Source organism: Schistocerca serialis, chromosome 3, assembly GCF_023864345.2.
Source record: "Schistocerca serialis cubense isolate TAMUIC-IGC-003099 chromosome 3, iqSchSeri2.2, whole genome shotgun sequence".
Classification (NCBI taxonomy): Eukaryota; Metazoa; Arthropoda; class Insecta; order Orthoptera; family Acrididae; genus Schistocerca; species Schistocerca serialis.
The window spans coordinates 340,486,082-340,512,926 of NC_064640.1; positions in this window are offsets into that span (position 1 = coordinate 340,486,082).

Consider the following 26,845-nt stretch of genomic DNA (forward strand, 5'->3'; position numbering starts at 1 on the left):
GGACTTGAGTTATTTTGCTTGTCAGGTAACGATAGTTATTAACATATTCATGTATAGCTTTAAGTTGGAAAAATGTCTATACTACTTTTGTTTGTGTGTTAGACCTGCGATACCTAAGTTCAATACGAAAGTGGTGTCTAATAGCAGTGCTTTATGTATTGGTGTTGTTGAATATGAAGAAAAAATGACCAGACAAGGAGGAAAGGAATTAAAAGAGGCGCAGGATACAAGAGATCTAAAATAAAACGTGCTAAGGTTAAAGGTTTGGAGGGCATAAATTATGTGGGAAAGTTAGTTTCATCCACACAAACAGGGCCTGCTTGCGGGTAAGCATTTTTGATTTAATTTTGTTTAACAGTGTTGTTGTACACATCATTGTAGCTTACCGATACTGGTAATGACATTAGTAATGTTAGCTCTTGTTTATAAATCTTTCTCATATATTTCAGATGCAAGAAAAAATGTTTTAACTTGATTTTCGGAAATGAATTGTTAAAAGCAGTTATTTACACGACTGATTTTGATACTAAGAACGAACAAAATGTATTCTTAAAGGGACAAATTAAAAGTACTGCAGAAAAGACGAAGAGGAAGGAAAGACACGCCTGGTACTAGGGCAGCTATGTTCAAGTACTATGTTAAAGATTCAGACAAGCAGATAGAGGTCTATAAGAAAGCTTTCCTCGGTGTTTATTGTGTTACAGAGTCCAGGATGAAGAGACTGTGTAAGCTGCTGCTTAGTGTCATGTCTCATGACGGCCAATGTGGAAAACACAAAGTAAGGAATACAAAAGAGGCTGTTATACTTACTTCTGTTCATGCTTATATTACGTCATCTCCAACTAAACAAACTCAGTATGGGAATACAGATGTTCTTCATTTAAACAATGAACTAACTATAGAAACAATGCATAAAATGTTTCTTGTCAAATATCCTGATAGTAATGTGTCTTACCACCTTTATCACATATATTTCAACAACAATTTCCGTTTGAGATTTGGGGTAGACCCGGTGTAGACAAATGCATTACGTATCAAGAACTGAATGTTAAAGGGAAAAACTGTGCACTTAATGATTGTCCTAAACGTGTACCTACAGAAAATCTCCTAGTTCACAAACGTCGCAGCGAAAGGCTCTACAGTACAGTGTAAGATGCAACCTCGTATGCACAGAGAGAGAGGATTTCCTTTCTTTAACATTTGGCTACATGCAAAATATATGCTTGCCAAAGATAACAGTTCAGGAGCTGTATTATTATCGTCAACTGAGAGTTCCAGTTTTCTCTGTGCATAACACGAAAACTAACTCAGTATCCTTCTACATCTGCCTTCAGGGGCAAGCTAAGAAAAGGCTAAAAGAGGTATGCAGCTTTCTTGTCCATTATTTCAATACATGTGTCCTATCTTGTATTAAAGGACTCTAGTTGTTTTGTGCTGGCTGTCCAGGCCAGAATAAGGACAACACACTCATCAGGTTTTTAATGGCTATAAGTTCTCAAAGGTGCTTTTTGAACATCAGACTTCGTTTCCCTATCAGATGACACTCCTTATGCAACACGATAGGGACTTCAAAGTAGTGAAAAGACGACTGAGGTGTGTGGACAGACTCTGCACAATGAAGGACGTGTGTAAGCACATAGCCAGTGCTAAAGGAAATTTTACAGTTATTATCGTTGAAAGTGAGAATGTTTATGAAATCCTAATTCCATTGAGACGTCTCTTAAAGACGTTCCTAGACATAAAAAGTTGTTTTTCACTGTTACTGGAATTCTGCTTTTCTCCAGAACAGATCGGAATAGTTGAGGTAAAATCATGCATAAGAGGAATAGTTCAACATCCTTTCATCCTTGGGCCAACATATCCACATATTCCAGAAGTACCGGCCGGCCGGTGTGGCCGAGAGGTTCTAGGCGCGTCAGTCTGGTCGCAGGTTCGAATCCTTCCTCGGGCATGGATGTGTGTGATGTCCTTAGGTTAGTTAGGTTTAAGTAGTTCTAAGTTCTAGGGGACTGATGACCTCAGATGTTAAGTCCCATAGTGCTCAGAGCACATGATTATGCAAATGGTGTGGGTCCAATCAGTAAAAATAAAATTAAAAATATACGCAAAATTCTCAAGCAGATTCCCGACTGCAATGAATCCAAAGCATTTTAGGAGAAAATTGGTGCTTGGGAAACCAAGACAAATGAGTAAAGCTGTAATATCGTTTTCGAAATTTTGTCCTGTATGTTTATTTCCCTGGATGATTTATTGCTCTATGTAATCTGAATGTGTTTTTCGATAAAGAAAATATATTTTTCTGTGTTTATATGTCAGAATTTTATTACATAAGAAGCACTGCTGAAGTTAATTCGAAAAACGACTTTAGTCCTTCTTTTATTTAACTCAAAATTTGAACATGAAGAGAGTACGAGGTCATGCTTTTGTAATGACAGTTTTAAGTAATTTCGATGCAATAACTTAGTGTGATACTCGCTTCAGTAAGCTAACAGACAGTTTTTTGTTGTTTCTGAAAATGTACCTCTAGGGACTTAGGTAGTTTGGCAAATTCTCGATTCACTTCATCACCACAAGAATATACCTGTTCGTCTATAGCCCTTATACTATAGTACTAATGAACACATCACCCTTACCCTGCTTTTCAATATTCTAACTATTACCTGTGTCTCTACATCCAACCTAAACACTCCATCCCTATGACAGCCTGACACTCATCGAACATTCTTTTTCTATTTGCGCTGACCTCAAAATAGGTCCTAGATGTTTGCTGGGCAGGGATGCAAAAGGGCGGTCACGTCGGGGTGTGGCTATGTTGGATCGGCTGTTGTCATTTCACGTCTCTCCTGCCTATCTGATCTGATTCGCGCCTCATTCACGTGTCTGTGCGTGTTAGAGCAACATGGTTGAGTAGATGTTCGCAGAATACATCGACATAATCCTTCTCAATGACGAAGATACGGTAATGGAAGAGTTTCTGGTCACTTTTATCAAGATCGTCTCCACAACGTCCGACTGCATCGCATACCCTTTTCGACACAATCAGGCAACGGCTTCGAGAAAGAATACCTTCACCGTTACCAGGCGTGTCTGTGGTGCTCCAAGGAGACACCGCACACCCGAACTGGAAGAGGCTTTACTGCATAACGTTGAATAGAACCCGTAAACGTGTATATGAGCAATTTCTTTGGCTATTTATGAGTGGAATTGTATAACAAGTGATGTACTGGGTCACCTCTGATCAGTTACTTGTAAATTGGTCGCGCTACTAACATGTTTTCAAATAGTTGAGACGGCCGCTGTGGAAGAGCGGTTCTAGGCGCTTCAGTCCGCAACTGCGCTGCTGCCACGGTCGCAGGTTCGAATCCTGCCTCGGGCATGGGTGTGTGTGATATCCTTATGTTAGTTACGTTTAAGTAGATCTGAGTCTAGGGGACTGATGACCCCAGATGTTAAGTCCCATAGTGTTTAGAGCCATTTGAACCATTTTGATCAAATAGTTGTAGCACGGAAATGGTACGTTTCCGGTCATGAATTTCAGTTCAAAATATTATCTACTCATTCCCCTCCTCAAGTCCGAGAAATCTGTAACGGGAATTTACGAACCTCCTGTATAATTGTAATTGTGGATAGTATTTTAATTGATGCTTGACAGTTAAAGAATTTTAGTTGGACAAGGAACTCTGGATGGTCACCATACACCATTGATAATATCGATATATGTCATTTTCGAGAATGCGCCTTCGCAATTTAGTTGAATTTCCTTCCTGTGTGACGCTTCTGCATTTTCTCCCTGTTTCCCTGAGTTTTACTCTTACTGGTGGAGACTGCAATATATTGTAAGTAGGCTGTTAAGGTTTTGACGTTGGTAACGCCACGTAGCGCTCTGTATAAAAATCACTGACTGTGCTGTGTGCAGTCTGTGGCTGGTTTGCGTTGATGGAATATTTGCTATTGTAGTGTTGGGCAGTTGGCAGTGTTGCCAATTTAGCGGCTTTGTCGCTAGAAATGGCGTCTTTTGCCTTCGTCTTAGCGACAAAAAAAAAAACTTTTTAGCGACAAAAATTATTTAGCGACTTATCTGGCGACTTTTGGAGTACTGACGACTTTTGAAGTACAAATCAAAACTATTTTGGGCCAGTATTTTCATTAAAAAAACTAAGATTTTAACTATAGAATGGGTACTACGCTGACTTTGTTCTAGATTTACTAAGTTAAATTAAGTTCTTAGCAGATCATGTAGCATTGTTCAGCATTTAGTAAACCTGAGTGTGGGAATTGCCTACAGAGTAAGAAAACCTTGACTATAGAACAATTCATTATTCATTGCTCACTAGCCTGTTATCGTCGATAGCGTATCGATCTATATTTCTTCAACTTTTGAACTCCCTTTATTTATCGAATTGACAAAAATCATAAGTATATATTAAGTATAATAAAATACATTTCTGTCCAACAACCTCTAATTTTTCGAAATGTTAATTCGCAGTCAAATTATTACCACATGCACAGTGGTAACGCAAGAATAACTCGGTGGGGGTATCTGAGACATTATTACGTTTTAGAGAATGAACAATAGGACTGATATCGAGTTACCGAGTGAGTAGATTGTTTCATGACCTCTAGTTCGCCTGAGTTTTAATGTATTTTCAGTGATTATAAGTTGGTGAAACTTATGTTGTGGTGCCTTACATAATGGATTTACCGCAGAAGAAGAAGCAGTACGCTCAAAAATATCGGGATGCGTGGGAAGCAGAATCTGAATTCAATGGGTAGCTGAAACCAGTCGTTGGAGACTTATGCAAGGCAAGATGTCAAGTAGGTGCAACAGAATTGTATGCTAAATTGTGTGATATTACAAAGCATTCGAAAACTATTAAATATAAACAAAAAATTGATTTAAAAAAAAACAGAAACCACCTTACCTGTGAAAATTGTTCCGAAAACTACAGTTAGAATAGCAAGCAGAACGGAGGCCGCCCTTTCTTTATTTATTGTTGAACATTGTTCTATTTTAGCTGTAAGTCATTTAGGAATACTGTGCAAGACGGTGTTTTCCGGTGATAAGGGCGCTAAAAATATGCAATTATATCGTACAAACTACACTAACATTAAAACTGAAGTTTTGGTTCCATATTTTACACAATCATTGGTTGAAGATATAGGTAATCAAAAATACAGTGTACTAATAGATGAATCCACAGATGTATCAATATCTAAAATGCTAGGTATAGGTATACGGTAGTATAGTGTAAACAACCAAACCATTAGATCAGCATTTCTCAAACTCGCTGTAGTAGAAACTGCAGATGCAAGAAATTTGCCTGCTGTTCTTGTGAATTCTTTGAAAGATCTCAAACTTACAATCGCTAATATGGTAGGAACTGGCATAGATAATACTTCTGCAATGGTTGGAATAAACAATGGGCTCTTCAAACAACTCAAGAGAGAATATGGTTTGAAGCATTTGGTATTGATCCGTTGCACTTGTCACTCTCTTCAGCTTGCTGTTTCGCACGCCTCAGTGAATACCATACCTAGAAACATAAAGTTTCTTGTACAGGAAACTTACAATTGGTTCTCCATTTCACCCAAAAGACAAGGGGAATATAAAAAGGTTTATGACACAATAAATTGTGGAAAACAGCCACTAAAAATTTTGAAGGTCTGTGCAACACGTTGACTTTCAATTGAACCAGCAATACGAAGAATTCTGGAGCAGTGGTAAGAACTAAAGCTACATTTTTCACTTGCCATGGTTCAAGACAATTGTTACACTGCTGATCTTTTGCACATGATGTATTGTGACGACTCAAATCATCTTTACGTGTTTTACCTTAAACATGCTTTAAAAGACATACAAATGGCAATAAAAGCTTTTGAAGGAGAAGACAATGAGCCCACTAAATTACTAGAGACACTTGTATTTCTCATGCAGTCACTCGGACAAAACATAGTTTAACTGTTGATTTGTTGACAACACCAGTTCCAATCGAATGTATGTACGCAAATCCGAATCTTGGCTTTATGTTTGAACAGAAATTGTCTGAGTCAAGTTTGTCTTAAGAAAATAAAGTTTATTTGAAGAAGAGATGCATTCAGTTTAGTCTGAAACTCATAACAGAAATTCAGCAAAGACTGCCAAGTAACATTACGATCCTGAAAAAAAGTCAATGCTGAATGTTGAAGAACCACTAAAAGTGAAGAAAAATAATGCTGTAGCGGATGTAGTCAAAGAATTGGGTTTTAGTGGCGATTTCAAAGACGGTATGCTGCAAGAATGGCATAATATCAACTTCATTAGGTGGAATAACACTACTAACACTGTTCGATTTGGAGTGAGGTTTTGCAGTATAAAAACGCAGCAGGGTAGAATCCTTTTTCTTTGATTTCACAGCTAGCAATGATTGTTCTATGCCTACCGCATTCAAATGCTGAAGTGGAAAGAATATTCATTTCTATGAACATTATAAAAACCAAACAACGTAACAAATTATCGTTAAAGACAATTAATGCTTTGATCATATTGACAGACCAGCTGAAGAAACAAAATAAAGATTGTGCAACTTTTGACATATCGTCAGATGTATTGGAGCTTATTGGAACCAACAAAAGTTACTCTTTTGCGACAAAACCAATCGAACTCCAACATCACCTTTTGAGCGACGTTCAACCCTCTACATCAACTACAATTCTGTCAGAGAATGAAACAGAAGAGTTATTCGATCTTCTGAGTATGTATATATTTTGTAACCTAATTTGAGTTCTTGCTTCCTTTTGTTACAAATATAGTTGTATATTTCTAGTATATTTGACTACTGTGATTGAAACACCAATTTATGTGTTGCGTCAATTATGATAAAATGTTTAATTAAACGTTAGCGTATTTTATATGTATGTTGTTGCAAGCGATGCGTCATTTAATTAAGACACTATAGCAATGACGTATGAGACAATTTTAATTAATATTTTATTACCCACTCCTCCCCCCCCCCCCCCACTGGCTTATTGCACCATTCACAGCATGAAATTTTCAGTACACCCCTAATAAAATCAGTTTTAGCGACTTTCTAGCGACTTTTGATATTGAATCTAGTTACTCGTTTTTTTTTTTTTGTTTTGTTTTTTTTTTAGAGTTGGGAACACTGGCAATTGTATGAGAACAGCGCTTAACGTTCGACAATTGGAGGTAGATGTGGGTAGAGAGTGGCAGAATTTTGAGAGCGAACGATCTGGACGTGTGTCCATCAGAAAGAGTAAATTTGTAATTCTTAATATCATGAACTGATATATGATGACTTTTGAACATTATTAAGGTAAATACATCGTTTGTTCTCCATCAAAATCTCTTATTTGCTAACTATGCCTATCAGTAGTTAGTGCCTTCAGTAGTTAGAATCTTTCATTCAGCTGGCAGTATTTGCACTCGTTTGTGTGAATGCTTTGAAAAGCTAATCATTTGCGTATCACAACATCTTCTTCATGTCGGTTAAATTTCGCGTCTGTAGCGAGTCATCTTCATGGTGTAGCAATTTTAACGGCCAGTAGTGTATATTTCAAGGATCATTTTACAGTCCTTGTCAACCATATGCTAAATTTTCATGTTAATCAAGGATGGAGGAGGAAGAGTTTGTTTCTCTATTTTGAGATGTCCTCAAAAAGTTGATCATAGGCATTTGTACGTGACATAAATTTGAATTTTATACGTCTACACTTTCCTGAGAAAAAAGGTTCTTAACAGTCGGACAGACAGGCAGACAGACAGACGGACGTACAATAAAGCGATCCTATAAGTGTTCCGTTTTCACAGATTGGGGCACGGAGTTCTAAAAACTTAGTTGTGAAGAAACAAATGCATCGTGAACCATGTATCTAGCGCCGGTTAGCGGTTTACTTCACTTCGTGTGCCTTGGTTGCAGTTTGCACTTGTCTCTTGGTGAAGAATAATGACGATACGCAATGTGTCCATTTGACAATTTTCTATGTTTAATATTATGAGGTAGCATTTCATAAGCTAAAAGTCATTTTATACCCAATATAATGTGTTTCTAATTAATGATGAAAATGAAATGCCTTGTCTTTTGATGCCAGTTTTGTGTCGTGTTTTATAGCCTCTGTAAATGTTGGAATGTCGAAACGCGTAAGACCATTTTGGAAGTAATAAAAAGAATGATCAAGACTTTGGGAAGATATTAACGTTTCCAGTTGTGGCGCCATTTCACTCCCGCACTATGACACACCTGTTATACGCTCCGTAGAAGAGCTGTACATGTAGGGATCTGAGAACATGTACTCTCTTCTGACAATGTACCACTCTTGTCGCTAATAGTCTTAACGTGCGACAACGTGTGCAACTTACTCTCTGAAACCCCGAAGCAGGAAACCGTTTCCTGGCCGCTCATGCATTCTATTCCCGTGCTTATTATGTATGCTAGAGCCATATCTGAGCGTGAGCGTGCGTAATTCTTTACAGCCTAAGGATGATGGGCTGGAGTTAACGCTGATCCTTCTAAATGGGTTTTATTGGAGGCCTAAGAGGCCGGCTTAAGGGCAAGTGATTTCCAGGAACCTGCTGGGAATAAACTTTTGAAAAGTCTTAGCAGGAAGCTCTATTTTGCGGTGAAATGACTAGACCGAGCGGGAAATGGCCAATGAAATTACCTGCATGCGGCTACTGAGTCAGACTGACCAAAAGGCGTTATTGTCAAATAATTTCGTAATGTGGTTTGAGCTCCCGAAATATCGTAGTCGACCGACAGCCCTCGTGAGTTTGAGTTGGCAAGTCGTGGACTCTTCAGTACAGAGTTGGTCTTTTTTTAAATATCTGATGGAGGTCGGGACTTAGCGACCATTCGTGATCAAAGAAGATACTTCTCAGATATGGAAAAACAAGAAGGGAAAATGTGTTCCCCCGAACGGGCATGGAATTTTATTTGGTTTTGTGCAGTTTTGATAGGTGACTGTTGACTTTTAGTGAGCATGCAGGTGTTCGACTAGCAGAGGCCTCCTGCTTCAAGTTGTGGAACCACACGACTAACTTGACGGTGGCGTTTTAGTGGACGAGACGGACTTGACGACGTTTACCAGAACCCAAAAAATTATACTTGTTGCGGTTGAAACTTCATTGTCGTCTTTTTGTCTGACTTTTCTCTTATTGTCTTCATGATATAGTGTATGGAATTACTGGCGGAAATAGTAGAAAGTGGTGTATAAACTGTTGATTATGTACAGTCATGCTCAAAAGTAACCGAACGACCTGAATTGCATTTCGCCTGATTCGCGCGCAACCCACATAACGCAGCTGTCTAGCAGGTCCTCTAATCGCTCCATGGTACAGTCGTTTGACTATTGAAAATGGTGAAAATGGTTCCAACAAGTCACCACTAGAAAACACTGCTCTGTATCGCAATAACTCAAGTTGTAAAGTAATACCACGATACTAGAAATATCAGGGAACACCTTATCACAGATAAGACTGTCCTTAAGGCTTGTAAGCTCACATTTATTGCAATAAATGACATACCTGAAATGTTACCACTCTCATTATTACGTCAGATAGGTAATGCACGTAATAAGTTCGTCGTATTCATGATTTTCTCTTCAATGTAGCATACCGTACTTGTTATTTAACACAAAATGACATTAAAAAATTAAGTTATTCTCTAGCAGCTAGTTGAGAATATGTATGAACTTCAAATGACACGACGAACCGTCTCGTTCTGCATATGGACTCAGGTCATACAGACTAAGATTTCGTGACTGACGGAAACTAACAGTCATTCCCGACTAGGCATACAGACAGTGATATACCTCGATTTTAGACAGTATCAGTTAGCAAATATCAACTTTAAATTACATTACGTAAACACTTTTAATGGTCGCAAATTCCTACCCAGCATCTATTGTCCCTGTTAACGAACTACGAGAGATATTTAATATCGCACCTTCACAAGTAACTTACTTGAAATGCCGTGAGGTAAAGCTTTGTGTTGGACAGGGATTAGAACCTAGAACCTATCGGTTTGTTATCGAAGCACGATCAACTGTGACATATTGGATTTACTCGACAGTAGCTAGATGTTTTAACTGAAATGACCAGACGAAACATTAATTTTTTCCTCCCCTGGACTCCAACCCGGCACCTATCGCTGTTATATTCTAGAGAAAACGAACGTTAAATATGGGTCTGTTACACCAGCAGTGATATGTGAGCATGTTTGAACTAGAAATAATATGACGAAGAGTTCAGCGCTGACTGGGAATCGAACTCCACATATATCGTAGTTGACTACACACAAACAGACGTCAGCTACCGAATTTTTCTCCACCAGCAGCTCAGAATAACATCCTTGAACCTACAGTGATATCGCAAGTAGTTATATGTCTCACTGGGAGTAAAAAACGTCAGATATCGTTAGTGTTGGCAACGAATGAAAATGCATTAAAAATCAAAATTATTATCCACCACCAGATAGGTGTTCTCATGCTAGAGCTTGGTAATTCACAATGAGAACCTTAGTGCCCGGCCAAGATTCGAACCCATTAACGCGCAATATGTGGAGATGTGGAGGAATCTGCAGTTTTGAACAAACAACAAATTGTAGTCCAGCTGTATCGTCACGAAGGGATCAAATTCCGCGTCAAGAGCCGTCTGAGTTGCATTCCCAGTTCAGATCCAATTTTATCGGCATTCAGAAGCTCAAATAAAAGATGGAATAAGTGTCCTGTGACCCTACATAGCGTTTGTTTCGTCACTAGAAATAAATAACTAGAATAAGAAAGGATACTGGTGATAAAGTTTCTACATTTCACCACCCCTGACTTTATTGTGGTGCAACCTAACGTCTACTTAGTAGAGAAGGAATATCACGTTTAATATGAATTTTAGACCACAATGCCATTTCACCTTCTTCACCTGGCGTAGCCAGAAGCGAATAGAATCTGTTTCTCCCTATCAAAAATCATCCGCAGAATGTGGATTCGAACCTAGACCGTGGATACACGAACCTATCACCAATCGAACAGACCACCAAACACTTTTCTCTATCACTCATTTTTCTATCATAACACCGATGCAGCACACTCGATGATAATTCTGACACATAGGCTCCCTGTAGTGGTTTGCAGCATGTTCAGTACAGTCATTTACTCGGTTGGCCGAGTCGCCATGAACTAGCTGCCTCGGCTATCCAGTGCATACATTCGACTCTATTTTGTGATCACCGAAATAAAATAACGTAACTGCCTTTACACAGAACTGCCTGCAGTGTAGAATGCAGAAATTGAAATAGGAAGTGTTCCTTTCCATTAGAGCTACCCTATTGCGCTATCTGTTTGTTGAAACCATCGTGCAGTGCAAAAGAAAAGCTGTACTGTCTGTCTCTCAGAAGTCTAGATCCAATGCATTATCTCACAGCACTGTGGAATGCGGAAGTTCTGGAGGAACTGTTGTCGACTTCTGGAGCTGCTAGCTACTAGCGTAACGGTAAGCGTCGCGAGTTCTATTACACCTACTGCTACATGTTTTAAAACGCAGTTCTGCTGTCTGCTGAAGTTATCAATTTAATGGAACTTTGAACATAATTCCCTTCACTTCTCAACCCAAAATAGTCGCATGTGGAAAGAGGGCTAACTTCTGCGACACTTACTTCTTTTAAGGTTTAATAGACGGCCAGGCAGCAGATGCATCTCGAAGCTTTTGTGTTATTGGTGGGGAGAGGGCATCGTGCCAAAATAGTCAGAAAAGTATTTTCTACATTATCTATCGTCTGGTAGTGGCATTTTATTCTTCTTCAAACCTTGTTTGACAGCTTTAACTCAGAACAAGTTTTCTACATGCATGTAATCAATAAACAGCATGTGCATCGTCAGACTGTTACAGATAACATCAGAGTATTCGCATAGATCGTATATGATCAATTTTTGTCTCATGTTTAGTATTGTTTTAACAACATTAAAAGAAACCTTATGAAAATTGTGCACTGTATTATAAGAAATGAAATAAAAATACCCACGATAACCTTACGAGGAAAGTCTGTTTTAATAAAACTGAGTACCTGTACACAAGCGTGCCTCTATCGGCACGAATTAGTAAAATACTACTCACATAGATTTCGATTGGGTCTGTGTTTAATTGGTATGCTGTGTCATACTCAACAGGTATGCAAATGTGGAATTTCATAAAGGAATTTATGTATTCCCAGAAACCCAAAATTTGCTTGGCAGCAGCGGAACGAGACGTTCCCTATTGTGCATCATTGTAAGTTTTTCACCATTGCACTATGAGCTGAAAGTACTTCTTGCAATTTGCTTATCGATGTTTGATCTGACTGCTTGTAGCTCTTTCTCAGATGGGATAAAAACGTTACAGTCAGCGAGACGGGAACCGCGAATCATAACAGGCGATTTTCCAAAGGTCAGCACGTCACCACAGTGCCATCGAAAAATTATGTGTTATGCCTTTCTCTTACAAGGCCAATAGTGGCTAGAACTCGTAAACCGCTATTTAAAGGCCGAGATTAGTCGCGATATCAACGTGCAAGACTTTCCTGAGCTGAAAGCCGTAAAGTTACAATCTTCTGTTATACCTCAAGAGATAATAACTCAGATTATTTAATGGAAATGACAGGCAAAATCAAGTGTGGCTTAATTCCGTGCACAGCAGGAAGTAACTCGTCGATCACAGTGTTGCCAAACATACCTTGCCTTGTTGCCAAACCCCAGTTACAGTACCAGCAGGAAGAAGACGAACCGATGTGATCCTACTGCGGGCTCGGAAGTGACCATAGCTGGCGTCTCAAAGACACGGCCGCTGCGGCCTGGAATACGTAATGCGTCTGATTTGCATTTCTGTAACTAGGTTTAGGGACTGGCGCGTAGTTACTACTAATACTAAGAACTGACTGCTAACTAAGCTTCATAAATCAGTAACTCTAATAGTTGTTTTTATATTGCTTTCGTAATTGTACTCAAAACCTTGAAACTCATTCACGGACGCTTCGTGCCTCGTCGATAGTCGATCACAACAAACAGAAATAAAAAGAGAATGTGTGTGTGTGTGTGTGTGTGTGTGTGTGTGAGAGAGAGAGAGAGAGAGAGAGAGAGAGAGAGAGAGAGAGAGAGAGAGAGATAGAGAGATAGAGAGAGAGTGAGAGGGAGAGAGAGAGAGAGGGAGAGAGAGAGAGAGAGAGAGAGAGAGATAAAAATAAAAAAGAATGAGAGAGAGGATAAAGAACTGTTGTACAGAAATTGAATACTGGTATGTAAAGAAATCTTTCATTAAAATGACACGTTCTACATCATTACGAAATGTCGTATTCATGATCTATGGAACAAGCATTAATCTAATTCAATCATTTCATATTGCTGACTAGCCATGAAGAGTCATGAATTACCGAAATTTTCGCCAATATCAGTAACTAAATCTAAACTTGAAAATAAAAGACGACATTTTTTGTAATAAACTGGGACTCGTATCAAGACCCTTTCATCCCTGGTAACTAACCAGGAAAGATGTCTGATATACCTCGATTCATAAGTAACAAAGTCTGTATGCCTTTAAAGATGAAGCGAATAATACGAAGTTCTGTGACGAAGATACGAACCCAACACGTAATCGGATTGTTAACTAAGTAAAATCAAATGTTACGTATCGGTTTTTCTTACCAGCAGCTAGGTGTTTGAATCTAAAATATGGATACAAATTTTTGTGCCTGAGCGCGCTCGAACCGCACTCCTACGTTCTTCTTTATCGTCCACGAATATAGCTTAAGTATGAACTGCTTACTCACCAACAGTAAGATGTGTGCGTGTTTGACCAGAAGTTGTTGGCAACACATGAACAGACATTAAAAATACACGTTAATTTTCACTAGCAGGCCGGTGTGCACGTGATAGGGCTTGAAATGAAATTATGGATAATTTTGTACTGGATCAGGATTCGGAGCCACATACTTACCTTTGGAAGAGACCTAGAGAATAATGCAGTCTTGGAAAAAGGAACTAAATGATTGAACTATACTGTTCCGAGAGATTCAGATCCTCGAAAGAGGAGATACGAATTCGAATCACAGTCCAGCAGCAAATTTTTCAACGTATCTAGTTCAATCAAGTACAAGTAAAATAAGAGCCCTGTTTCTGTAGGTGGCTATCGGTTCATCAAATAAAATAAAATTTTCTAATGTAAGTAAGTTTACTGGCGACAGAATTTCTGTTTACCATGACCTCCATCTATGTCATTTCCCAACGTAAACCGTTTCTGCCCATTTGGTAATGAAAGAACGTTATGTGTAATGCAGATTCTGGATTATAACGTCATTCTCTTGAGGTTACCAGAGGTAAAGTAAATACGTTTGTGCCTCTTAAAAGTAAATGCCTAAACCCACGCATTGCACCTGTGATAGTTCTTTCCACCAGCCCATTGTGGCATCATTTCCTAGCCCCAGGAGTGTACTGTAACAGATGATGTGCTTAGCGTACAAAATTAGTCACGGTGGAAAAAATGCGAATCTATTAAATGGTTAAGTAGAAGCAAGCTTCTGACGTGGAGATTATGCTATTCTCATGTCAGCAGGATTTAAAGACTCTTCTAGGCATCATAGTCTCGATGTGAAGCCATTTGGAAATTTTCACTAATTCAGCAAATTTCTTAGTTCGAGAAAATCCACTGTGAAGTGTGAAGTTACCTGATAATTCGATTATTACCGTCATTATTACTATCATTTTCTTCATACCGCTTGAACACTTGTGCCTGAACATCATTTAATGCATTTTGGTCATTACAGAAGTAGTTGTCCAAGAACAGGTTCTTCCCCTGTCTACGGAATCCTTTTCACGTTAATATGAAACATCAGCAATTACTCGTAGTTCACATTAAAACTAAAGTAATTGATGAAGACGTTACCTGATAACAAAAACGCGCTGCCTTTCTTCATTTACTTGCCCCTACAAATGGCTGTCGAATACTGCCTAACCAAAAGCCAAGGGATCTTACTGCCTTCCGATATATGTCGCTGTCAGTTCTTCGGTATGATTTGGTCGATGTGGCCTGTTTCAAGTTGTGTATGACAGAAAATGCTTTAGAAAATCAATTGTTTTCCTTTGCAATTAACAGAAAGATTTTCATTCTAAGCTATCCAAGTCCAAAATTTTCATAATATTAGTTCAAATTTAATATTTGCTTCTATAATGTAGGAAAGTATTTCACAGTTGCAAAACCCGCATCCGACTCATTGTCATTACACTTAGTAGCTGGCCATAAATTCTAGCTCAGAGTGACACCAGTTTAAGTAACGTAATGTAGTGAAGACTGTTTGCCAGTGCTCTTTCTCACCGGAAAATATGCAGTTCACTCATTGGGCTCCATGGGTACACTGTAACAGTAATTTCTGTGTGTATGCAATGCATACGGATTGTAGAATTTAGTGGTGCTCTCTATTCCACTTCTGTATACAATATGCCTGACCTAAACGGGACCTTTATAATTACAGGCACTGGACGGTGCAACATCATATTGACAACAGTAATGTGCTAATACTGACAACATCGCTGTTTGTTTTACGTGATTTTGTAATCACTTAAATAAAACAACATAATCTTCCAGTGGGAGACATTTCGTCCCCCTTTTCCTTCTGTGAAATTTGTCAGTAAGATTTTTCACTTCCAACCAGCGAAATGCGGCAGAGTACGGCCGGTAAACGATTCACAAACCAGACGATTTTTTTTAAACATTGGCGTAGCTGAAGGAATTTAGTTTCTTCTTAAATCGTCTTATGCAGCAACGCTCACAGATATCTCAAATAGGAAAAGCTCTTTATCCAGGTAAGAAGATTGTAAAACAAACTTCCCACACATTTTTATCAGGTTGCTCTTTTCGTATGATAGCACTGCGTAAGTATTTTGTCTGAGAGGTATCACAAGTAGTGCTCCTGTAACGGTGGGAATCATTGGTTGAAAACGAGTTTAATACAAATGGGTACAGTACTGTTAATATTCAAAATGATTATCAACCTAAGTCTGCGTTCATCCACAAACTGAGGCGTATTTGTAGTACTGAAGCTAGACTTTGTATCCTTGTCTTCCTTGAGTGGGCATTGGAAGGTGTTTACACACACGTATACAAGGGTAATCCCAAAGATAAGGTCTCCTAAGGGACACGCAAGTGCCAACGCAGGCACAAACGGAGATCCTAATTTTAATGCCATGCAGAAACCACAGTGTTGGCTGCATGGTGGTAATGTGATGAAGAGCAAGACTACGGACATAAAGGTTTTAGGTTCGATCCCTCGTCAGTCCCACGATTTTTCTGTGCCATTTTACACTTATTTCCCCACTAGCAGTGTTTTTTTATGTGAAAAATGACGACTAGAACTGTGGTCCGAAAGCCACCTTAAAGTGTAGGTTCCCCTATTAACTGGCTAGGTAAGTCAACTCAAAGGTCGGAGGAAAGCAACGCTTTGATACTAGTAAACGTAAGTAACCGGCTGAGCACTGTCACCGTTCGAGTTGACAAGGTGGTAGACGACGATGCTGTCGACCCCAGTTACAATCTTTGTCATGGCTATGTTTCAGTCGAATACCTTTATGTGCCTTTCTGAGTATTTCAAGATATACTTTCATACACTTGGTACCCATCCAAATTGATATCTGATAGAGCTGTATTTAGTAACATGAATCAGATATGTTTTCCGTGGAATATATCGGAGAACAAGTCAGTGGAGCGAGATTTCGTTTGTGTGTTGCGCATGGTGCAAGAAATATTTGTGTTTTGCTTGCTTGGTTCAAATGGCTCTGAGCACTAAGGGACTTAACATCTATGGTCATCAGTGCCCTGGAACTTAGAACTACTTAAACCTAACTAACCTAAGGACATCACACAACACCCAGTCATCATTTGCTTGCTTCTCTGATAGGTTTCACCGCACTGAATGCGAGCAAACTCACGAATAGACTGTCAATAACTGGAATTTCGCAATAATGCACTTAAAAGTTGTATTTTTGCATTATATATCACGATGAAAATACCTGTAAACAGGTTATATGATTACTTGCTTATTATTCGCGCTTCTCGATGGTTTCATCAAAAAATAAAAATAAAAAGAGAGAGACAAACAGAGAGAAAAAACAGGAATGTATTTCAAATATCAGCTCAGTGACGCCATTTACGTCTCGTGATGTAAAGCAACGATAGTTGATAGGTAATAACTCATTGTACTAGCGATGTGTATGGCTACAGGGTTCTTCTTTTTCTCTCTGCAAACAACCAGATCAGAATTCAGTAACAAAGTGGTAAGAACACCTACGCAGTGCGCCAATTAAACACTCAATCTGTCTTGGTTATTTTGTTAATCGCCTGTAAATGCAGTAAACATCCTTGAGTAATGATTTGCTATTACTACCATTGTTATTGTTATTCGTCGCCTCACAACAGCTTTCCTATCACTCATTACCGCAGATGCACGTAACGAAATGGATGAGGATGAATGGAATGTGAGATGTTTCGTCACGGAGAATATACACATTTATCTCGGCGTCTTGTGTTCAGGGTAATATGAAAATCTCAGTAGGAGAAGGCGACAACGGGATGCCGGTGATGCAGGCAATAACACCCAACTATTTCTGTCGACTTAACACCATGACGACAGACAAACTGGCGTCTCACCGTATTTTGATTATAGTTCGTTAGCCCTCTTGCGACCTCGTTTTTTAATACCTCGTGGCAGCAGGCATAAATGTTTTGCTTTTTGAACACCGAACAATAACACACAAAGATAGTAGATGGAAGGATACAAAGAAACAATCAGACTCATGGGTGTGGATCCAGTTCATAATTAGAATACTAAACAAGAGGGAAACATTACGAAAGCAATGAATACGCTGGTTAGTACACATTATTTGTATAGATATGAAGATGAAAAAGCCCAGATCTGCACAGTGCCCGCATCTGCACTTCAGTTTTTGTCTTAATGGGCATAATTTTTACTTTCCTCTCTTCTGAATTTTCAAATGAATTCATTATTACGTGGTACAGAATAATTAGTTAACTGAGCTTCTTACAGCTTCCATTTCGCACCAACATTTTTCTACATTCTCGTGCAATTCATGAAATTCTAGTTGTATGATCACAAGACTGCACATAGATGCAAATCGATTTCGAGGTGCAAAATATTTTTTATCTTCCTTTTCGTGACAGGAGGGCAAAAGTTGAATTCCAAAAACTTTTTATTGTCCTGAAATAATCATTTGTCACAAAGTAACAAGGTAAGTGTTTTATTCGTATATATTTTGTGGAAAACAGTAATCGTGATGGAAGATTACACATCAGAATGTTTGATACAACTGATAGGAGAAAACGCTGCATATTAACCAAACCCCGCGCCTCTTATCCGAATCTCTCCTATGACACCAGCACGGGATTCTCCTCCTATAACGCTACAGAGCTCTTCCTAGCACAGCTGAGACTTGGCAACATCGTCACAAACATTTGGCAACACTATGACAGTGCAATCATTTCGGCATATGGTACTGAATTGACTCGCTAAATTTACTTGGTATTCCCTTTCCATTTTGAATGACTCGTGCTGTATAATCCTCATGTAAACTAAGACACTGAGACAGAAAATTCAATTTTTTTTAATAAACGAATGCTGTCCTTCACATAAGTGACAACTTTTATTATCGTTCACGATGCGTTATGAGGCTGAGCGAAGAATATCATGATAAGAGTGGCGTTCCGGCAGCAGTGTGTCCGTAGCCACGTGGTAACGCCTGTGTCTCGTAATGCAACGGTTCAAGGAGTCATTAGTTCTAACCGTAGAAGGGGCCAGCGTCTCCAAAATTCTATCTGTGGCTTATTTTACGGAGCTGCGAATTTCCAGAAAAAATTATGCAACGAAATCAGAAGAAAACCTTCCCACATCAAATCGTCTTGGCATCTCGACTCAGTAAATTGTGTTAATAGTCATAGATCTCGGCTTTCTTACTGCCAAGCTGCTTCACAATACAAGCGTCTCTGAAGAAATTCGAATCAACCGTCAACGAGACGAAATTCAATATTGCTCTTCACTTAAGACTCACATGCCAGGGTGATAATCATGAAGGAAATGAATTGATAAGTAAATCGCAAAAAAATACTTTCAGCTCATAGTGCAATGGGGCAAAACTTACAATGCTGCCCAACAGGTAACGCCTCTTTCCGCTGCTGACAAGCAAATTTTGGATTTCTAGGAATACGTAACTTTATTTATGAAATGCCACATTTGCATACCTGTTGAGTATGACACAGCATACCAATTAAACACAGACCCAATCGAAATCTAAGTGAGTAGTATTTTACTAATTCGTGCCGATAGAGGCACGCTTATGTACAAGTACTCAGTGTTATTAAAACAGACTTTCGTCATAAGGTTATCGTGGGTAGTTTTATTTCATTTCTTATAATACAGTGCACAATTTTCGTAAGGTTTCTTTTAATGTTGTTAAAACAATACTAAACATGAGACAAAAATTAATCATATACGATCTATGCGAATTCTCTGATGTTATCTGTAACAGTCTGACAATGCACTTGCTGTTTATTGATTACATGCATGTAGAAAACTTGTTCTGAGTTACAGCTGTCAAACAAGGTTTGATGAAGAATAAAATGCCACTACCAGACGATAGATAATGTAGAAAATACTTTTCTGACTATTTTGGCACGATGCCCTCTCCCCACCCATAACACAAAAGCTTCGAGATGCATCTGCTGCCTAGCCGTCTATTAAACCTTAAAAGAAGTAAGTGTCGCAGAAGTTAGCTCTCTTTCCACATTCGACTATTTTGGGTTGAGAAGTGAAGGGAATTATGTTCAAAGTTCCATTAAATTGATAACTTCAGCAGACAGCAGAACTGCGTTTTAAAACATGTAGCAGTAGGTGTAATAGAACTCGCGACGCTTACCGTTACGCTAGTAGCTAGCAGCTCCAGAAGTCGACAACAGTTCCTCCAGAACTTCCGCATTCCACAGTGCTGTGAGATAATGCATTGGATCTAGACTTCTGAGAGACAGACAGTACAGCTTTTCTTTTGCACTGCACGGTGGTTTCAACAAACAGATAGCGCAATAGAGTAGCTCAAATGGTAAGGAACACTTCCTATTTCAATTTCTGCATCCTACACTGTTGGCAGTTCTGTGTAGGTGGCAGTTACGTTATTTTATTTCGGTGATCACAAAATAGAGTCGAATGTATGCACTGGATAGCCGAGGCAGCTAGTTCATGGCGACTCGGCCAACCAAGTAAATGACTGTACTGAACATACTGCAACACACAACAGGGAGCCAGTGTGTCAGAATTATCATCGAGTGTGCTGCCTCGGTGTTATGATAGAAAAATAAGTAATAGAGAAGGGTGTTTGGTGGGTTGTTCGATTGATGATAGGTTCGTATAGACACGGTCTAGGTTCGAATCCACATTCTGCCGATGATTTATGATAGGGAGAGAGAGATTCTATTTGCTTCTTGCTACGCCAAGCGAAGAAGGTATATTGGAATTGTGGTCTGAAATTCACATTAAACATGATATTCCTTCTCCGCCAAGTAGACGTTAGGTTGCACCACAATAAAGTTAGGGGTGGCGAAATGTAGAAACTCTATCACCAGTATCCTTTCTTATTCTAGTTATTTATTTCTATCGACGAAACAAACGCTATGTAGGGTCACAGGACACTTATTCCATCTTTTATTTGAGCTTCTGAATGCCGATAAAATTGGATCTGAACTTGGAATGCAACTCAGACGGCTCTTGACGCGGAATTTGATCCCTTCGTGACGATACAGCTGGACTACAATTTGTTGTTTGTTCAAAACTGCAGAGTCCTCAACATCTCCACATATTGCGCGTGAATGGGTTCGAATCTTGGCCGGGCACTAAGGTTTTTGTTATGAATTACCAAGCTCTAGCATGAGAACACCTATCTGGTGGTGGATAATAATTTTGATTTTTAATGCATTTTCATTCGTTGCCAACACTAACGATATCTGACGTTTTTTACTCCCAGAGAGACATATAACTACTGGCGACATCACTGTAAGTTCAAGGATGTTATTCTGAGCTGCTGGTGGAGAAAAATTCGGTAGCTGACGTCTGTTTGTGTGTAGTCAACAACGATATGTGTGGAGTTCGATTCCCAGTCAGCGCTGAACTCTTCGTCATATTATTTCTAGTTCAAACATGCTCACATATCACCGCTGGTGTAACAGACCCATATTTAACGTTCGTTTTCTCTAGAATATAACAGCGATAGGTGCCGGGTTGGAGTCCAGGGGAGGAAAAAATTAATGTTTCGTCTGGTCATTTCAGTTAAAACATCTAGCTACTGTCGAGAAAATCCAATATGTCACAGTTGATCGTGCTTCGATAACAATCCAATTAGGTTCTAGGTTCGAATTCCTGTCCAACACAAAGCTTTACCTCACGGCATTTCAAGTAAGTTACTTGTGAAGGTGCGATATTAAATATCTCTCGTAGTTCGTTAACAGGGACAATAGATGCTGGGTAGGAATTTGCGACCGTTAAAAGTGTTTACGTAATGTAATTTAAAGTTGATATTTGCTAACTGATACTGTCTAAAATCGAGGTATATCACTCTCTGTATGCCTAGTCGGGAATGACTGTTAGTGTCCGTCAGTCACGAAATCTTAGTCTGTATGACCTAAGTTCGAATCCATATGCAGAACGAGACGGTTCGTCGTGTCATTTGAAGTTCATACATATTCTCAACTAGCTGCTAGTGAATAACTTAAATTTTTAATGTCATTTTGTGTTAAATAACAAGTACGGCATGTTACTTTGAAGAGAAAATCGTGAATACGACGAACTTACTACGTGCATTACCTATCTGACGTAATAATGAGAGTGGTAATATTTCAGGTATGTCATTTATTGCAATAACTGTGAGCTTACAGGCCTTAAGGACAGTCTTATCTGTGATAAGGTGTACCCTGATATTTCTAGTATCGTGGTATTACTTTACATCTTGAGTTATTGCGATACAGAGCAATGTTTTCTAGTGGTGACTTGTTGGAACCATTTTCAATAGTCAAACGACTGTACCAAGGAGCGTTTAGAGGACCTGCTAGACAGCCGCGTTATGTGGGTTGCATGCGAATCAGGCGAAATGCAATTCAGGTCGTTCGGATACTTTTGAGCACGACTGTACATGTTACGGACAATGAAGTAAAGTAGGATATAACGTTATTTCCCGTAATATAAAGTCATACCCCATAACTCCTTTATACAAATATAAAAAACATTAACGTACGGATATTTATGTAAGTGATCAAATAGCTTAGAGAATTCTAGGATACTTCAAGTGAAATTGACAGTTCGTAACACATTGGCTTGACAATGAACATAATTTCCAATTGCTGTTGGGCAGTCCTGATAAATAAAGAAAAACCAAAAGGTTATATCAAAATATTGTATTTTTTCAAGAAAGTTCAACAACCACGACACTACCTTTTTGCATTTATAGGATGTCGCAACTGATTTTTGTTTTTAAATTAACTTTCATTCGGCTTCTTCTTATTTGTTTTCACAACTCACACTTTGACACATGGAAATAAATAAAACTGCTAGTGGACGGAATTACACTTAGTTATTGCTTTCAACTTATATTTGAAATGGTATTTCCGATAACCTTGTGATCCTCACGTACTATTAGCCGAAGCTGCTTCTCTTACACTTATTTCTCCTCTCCCTTTTGCCGTTTGATGTTTCCTCCCGGCCCCAAAATTTTTCAGTGTATGACCTCAACACTAGTGTGGTGAAGTTTTGCTTTAATCTACCTGAAGGAGTACCTAAAAAAACAAAATAACAGTAAATATATTCTTATAGGAGCCCTGATAATTAAACAGTGTATGACTAATGACCTCAGCAGTTGAGTCCCATAGTGCTCAGTCAATTAAACAGTGTATATCCTATGAGTACTCGTACAAGATTTTTAGAGAATATATTGAAGGTGTTGTACAATAAAACTGTTTTCAAACTTACTTGCTACATACATTAAGCCCAAACAGCTGTGTAGTTTTACATGCTTTATATGCATTATACGTTTTAAAAAGAAGCTATAATGAAAGTTGTACTTACGGAGATTATACATGCCATTCTCAACTTCTGTGACCACTGTCATTAAATTACGTGGACACTCTAGAGCACGGTCCTCCTCTCGTATGGAAGCACTTAAAGTTGTTCCTTTGCTAAATGGTGAAAATTTGCTTGAAGGCAGCCTCATCATTCTACCTGCTTGTTTCTGCAAACAATCTCTAGATGTATTCCGTTCCACGTTAATTCTCATCATCAGTAAGAGATACGTCGAAATCTACTGAGTCACTTGCAGCATTCGAAGATTCTGAAAAAGTCAACATTAAAAAATTAGTATTGCAAACTTTAAAAATTTGTATAACATTTTTCACCATATATCGTGAAGCAAATAAAGTGCAAAATGAATAAAACTTTTTCAGTGACAGGTTGTGTATTATTTATGTCTGTTTCATCCCCGTTTTCTGTTTGCTCGTTCCCCTCTCCATCATTATCAAATAAAGTCTCAAGGTCCTCTTCTCTGTATACATGAGTAATGAGGAATTCATGTCGATAACAACCTAACTCAGGCAGAACATCCAGACGTAGGAAAGGGGTTAGTGTGGATTTCGAACGGAAAACTTTTGATCGACCCTTATAATTACAGCAGCGTTTTCGTTTCTTGAAGCCCTCAATGCATTGTTGTCGATAAAGACCATTCATCACACAAACCAACAAGGAGACTCTGAAAATTACGAAATTGCCCGGATAATGTTGTTTTATGGGGAGGTTCTGATCGAGACCGATATTTTTACATATTTGACATCTCTGAACTATACACACTGACGGAAAAACAGCAGTATCGAAAAATAATTAATGTAGAATAATGAAATTTCGGGAATAGATTTGTCTAGGTAACATATTTAAGTGATTAACATTTTAAGATCACATGTTAATGTAAGCGCGATATAAGCCATTACAAATGTGAAAAAAATGTTCAAATGTGTGTGAAATCTTATGCGACTTAACTGCTAAGGTCATCAGTCCCTAAGCTTACACACTACTTAATCTAAATTATCCTACGAACAAACACACACACTCATGCCCGAGGGAGGACTCGAACCTCCGCCGGGACCAGCCGCACAGTCCATGACTGCAGCGCCCTTGACCGCTCGGCTAATCCCGCGCGGTACAAATGTGAAATGCTGGTACATCAATAACCATTGTAACAGCCATAATGTTGAATGCAGGCATGCAAACGTGCATAAATAGTGTTGTACAGGTGCTGGATGTCAATTTTTGGGATGGAGTTCCGTTTCTGTTGCACTTGGTCGGTCAGTTAAAAGGGCTCAGATTGTAAAAAATACTTCACCAAATTCAGAACCAGAGCATGTTTGAAGAACAGGAAGGATTCCCCTATGATTCTGCGATCGCAGATTAAAGGTTAGTTTTGAGACAAAGTTTTCTTCGCGTTTTCCTCGGAATAGCATTTTTGGGAGTGTGAAGCAGTGTGGAGCCTCTGAAGATTAACCGATTCATCAGATTTTTTAAAATTAAAGGAAATTACATTTGAATTGCTTTAGCAATAGCTTTTTTTATTAGAATTTTAAATGCATCTCTGTTTCGAAAAAGTGAAACGCCAATACCGATAGATTTGGTCATTATGAAGTTTATTTCACCGATCAGGGACTTGACTCTACACAAATTACTAGCATCACAAACGTATATACGCGCTATGACTGTGGAAATTCAGTACGTAATAGCGCCACCACGTGCTGCAATGAAAGTCGCTAAACGTTGTGGGAAGGAGTCAGAGTATGCCTGAATATGCTGCTGAGGAATATTCTGCCACGAGGTTTGTAGGTGCGTCCACAAATCAACTGTGGCTGCCAGAGGAATAATGTTACGAAGGACTTGCCTACCTACCATGTCCCACATCTGTTCTATGGGAGACGTCAGGCGAAAGGGAAGGCCAGAGAATCAGTCGTACTCGTCGTTCTTCGAAGAAGGCTTGCACGTCCCTCGCCACATGCGGCCGGACGATGTCCTGCTAAAATATGGCATGTGGATTGGCCTCCAGAAGGGCAGTGCCTCAGGCTGTAAAACCTACTTGATGTGGCGATAGGTGTTCAGATTGCGCTCAAGACGTTGGAGGCGAGATCGCTCGTTATAGGCAATGGTGCCCCAAAATATTTGTTTTCTATGGCCCTCAAGAATACAATCTGTCCAGCTGCGTTCACCACGGCAGCGTTGAACGCGTATACAGTCATCACTTCAGGACAAGCTGATGCGGGACTCGTCCGAAAACACAACATTTTGCCACTCAGCAGGCCATTTTTGGGGCTCACGTTCCCATTGCTGGTTCAAATGACTCTGAGCACTATGGGACTTAACAGCTGAGGTCATCAGTCCCCTAAAATTTAGAACTACTTAAACCTAACTAACTTAAGGACATCACACATATTCATGCCCGAGGCAGGATTCGAACCTGCGACCGTAGCAGTCGTGGGGTTCCGGACTGAAGCGCCTAGAACCGCTCTGCCACCGCGGCCGGCTCCCACTGCTGTCCGTGGTGTCGTTGAGTTCTGGTCAATGGAAGCGACGCAATGACTTGCGTCCCGCCAGTCTAGCCCGCAGAAGACGGCATCGAACCCTCGATGCAGACATGCCCACATCTGTTGCAGAGCTCTGACATCGCGCCATCACTTTCAACGAAGTTTTCGGTCCATTACGGTCAAGCGGACAAGATGGCGGTCATCTCGCGCTGCGGTCCCATTGGGTCGTCCAGTACTCTGTGTCCGGCCTTCTTCCCTCCACGGGGTTCCGCTTACGCCTCACCTCACTGTTGAAGCGATGTGCCTTGTACGAGCCGCAACGTCATGGAACGGCAGCCCCTACTCCGGGATACCAATCACTCCGCCCCTTTCGAACGCACACACATGAAGATATTCCACCCTGTTATGTCGGCAAGGCGTAGTGGCACTGGATTACACCCACAAATTCACTTCTTCTGACCGCTCCGCACAGACTGAGCGTTGGCTAACACTGACCTGTCCTGTCACACGAAATAGGGCGCTGTAGGACCTACGGGCACGCCTACTCTCTGCTGTTTAAATCACTCATTACGGTTCCACTGCTCTACAAGTGCTCTTATCGCTGTGTGTTGCAGACCATTGCTTTTGAGTGTTTCACTTTTTACAAACAGTAGTGTATTTTTCTGAAACATTTGAACTTAGGAAAGTATGGCAAGAAGGTGACATGTTTTGAGGTATCTTGCAAAACCTCATCGTGATGCTCTCCAAAATTCATTCTATTTGTATAGGGGTCAGAAATAGCCACGACTTTGTACAAGGGTCCCCACAAAGCAGGAGGCACCGCGACGCGCACACTTTGACAAGGGCTACCAACCGCCATTTAACACGAATGTCTATATAATAAAGTGGTAAAATTCTCGTTCTAATAAAAATAAGCATTGTATGATAAAAAAACCTAAACTTCACTCATTTTCCGGGCCTCTCGACCAGAAGCAACGTAGCCCAGGTAGATAGGACTTTGTTATTAACTTTCTTAAATTCACGTTATTGCTCATCCAAAGCGACCAGTGCATTTAATGGCCGGCCATGAACGACATATCCCATATCTACCTCGCTGTCCGTTACACACATATTCCAATCCAGTGGTCGGAGCTCGGAGTCTTTCTGAAAGTTATTAGATTGCTATAGATTATTGTTGCTGATGAGTCTTCCGGGTTGTCTTGTGAGAAAACTCAGCGTCGCTAGGAGCACCTCTGA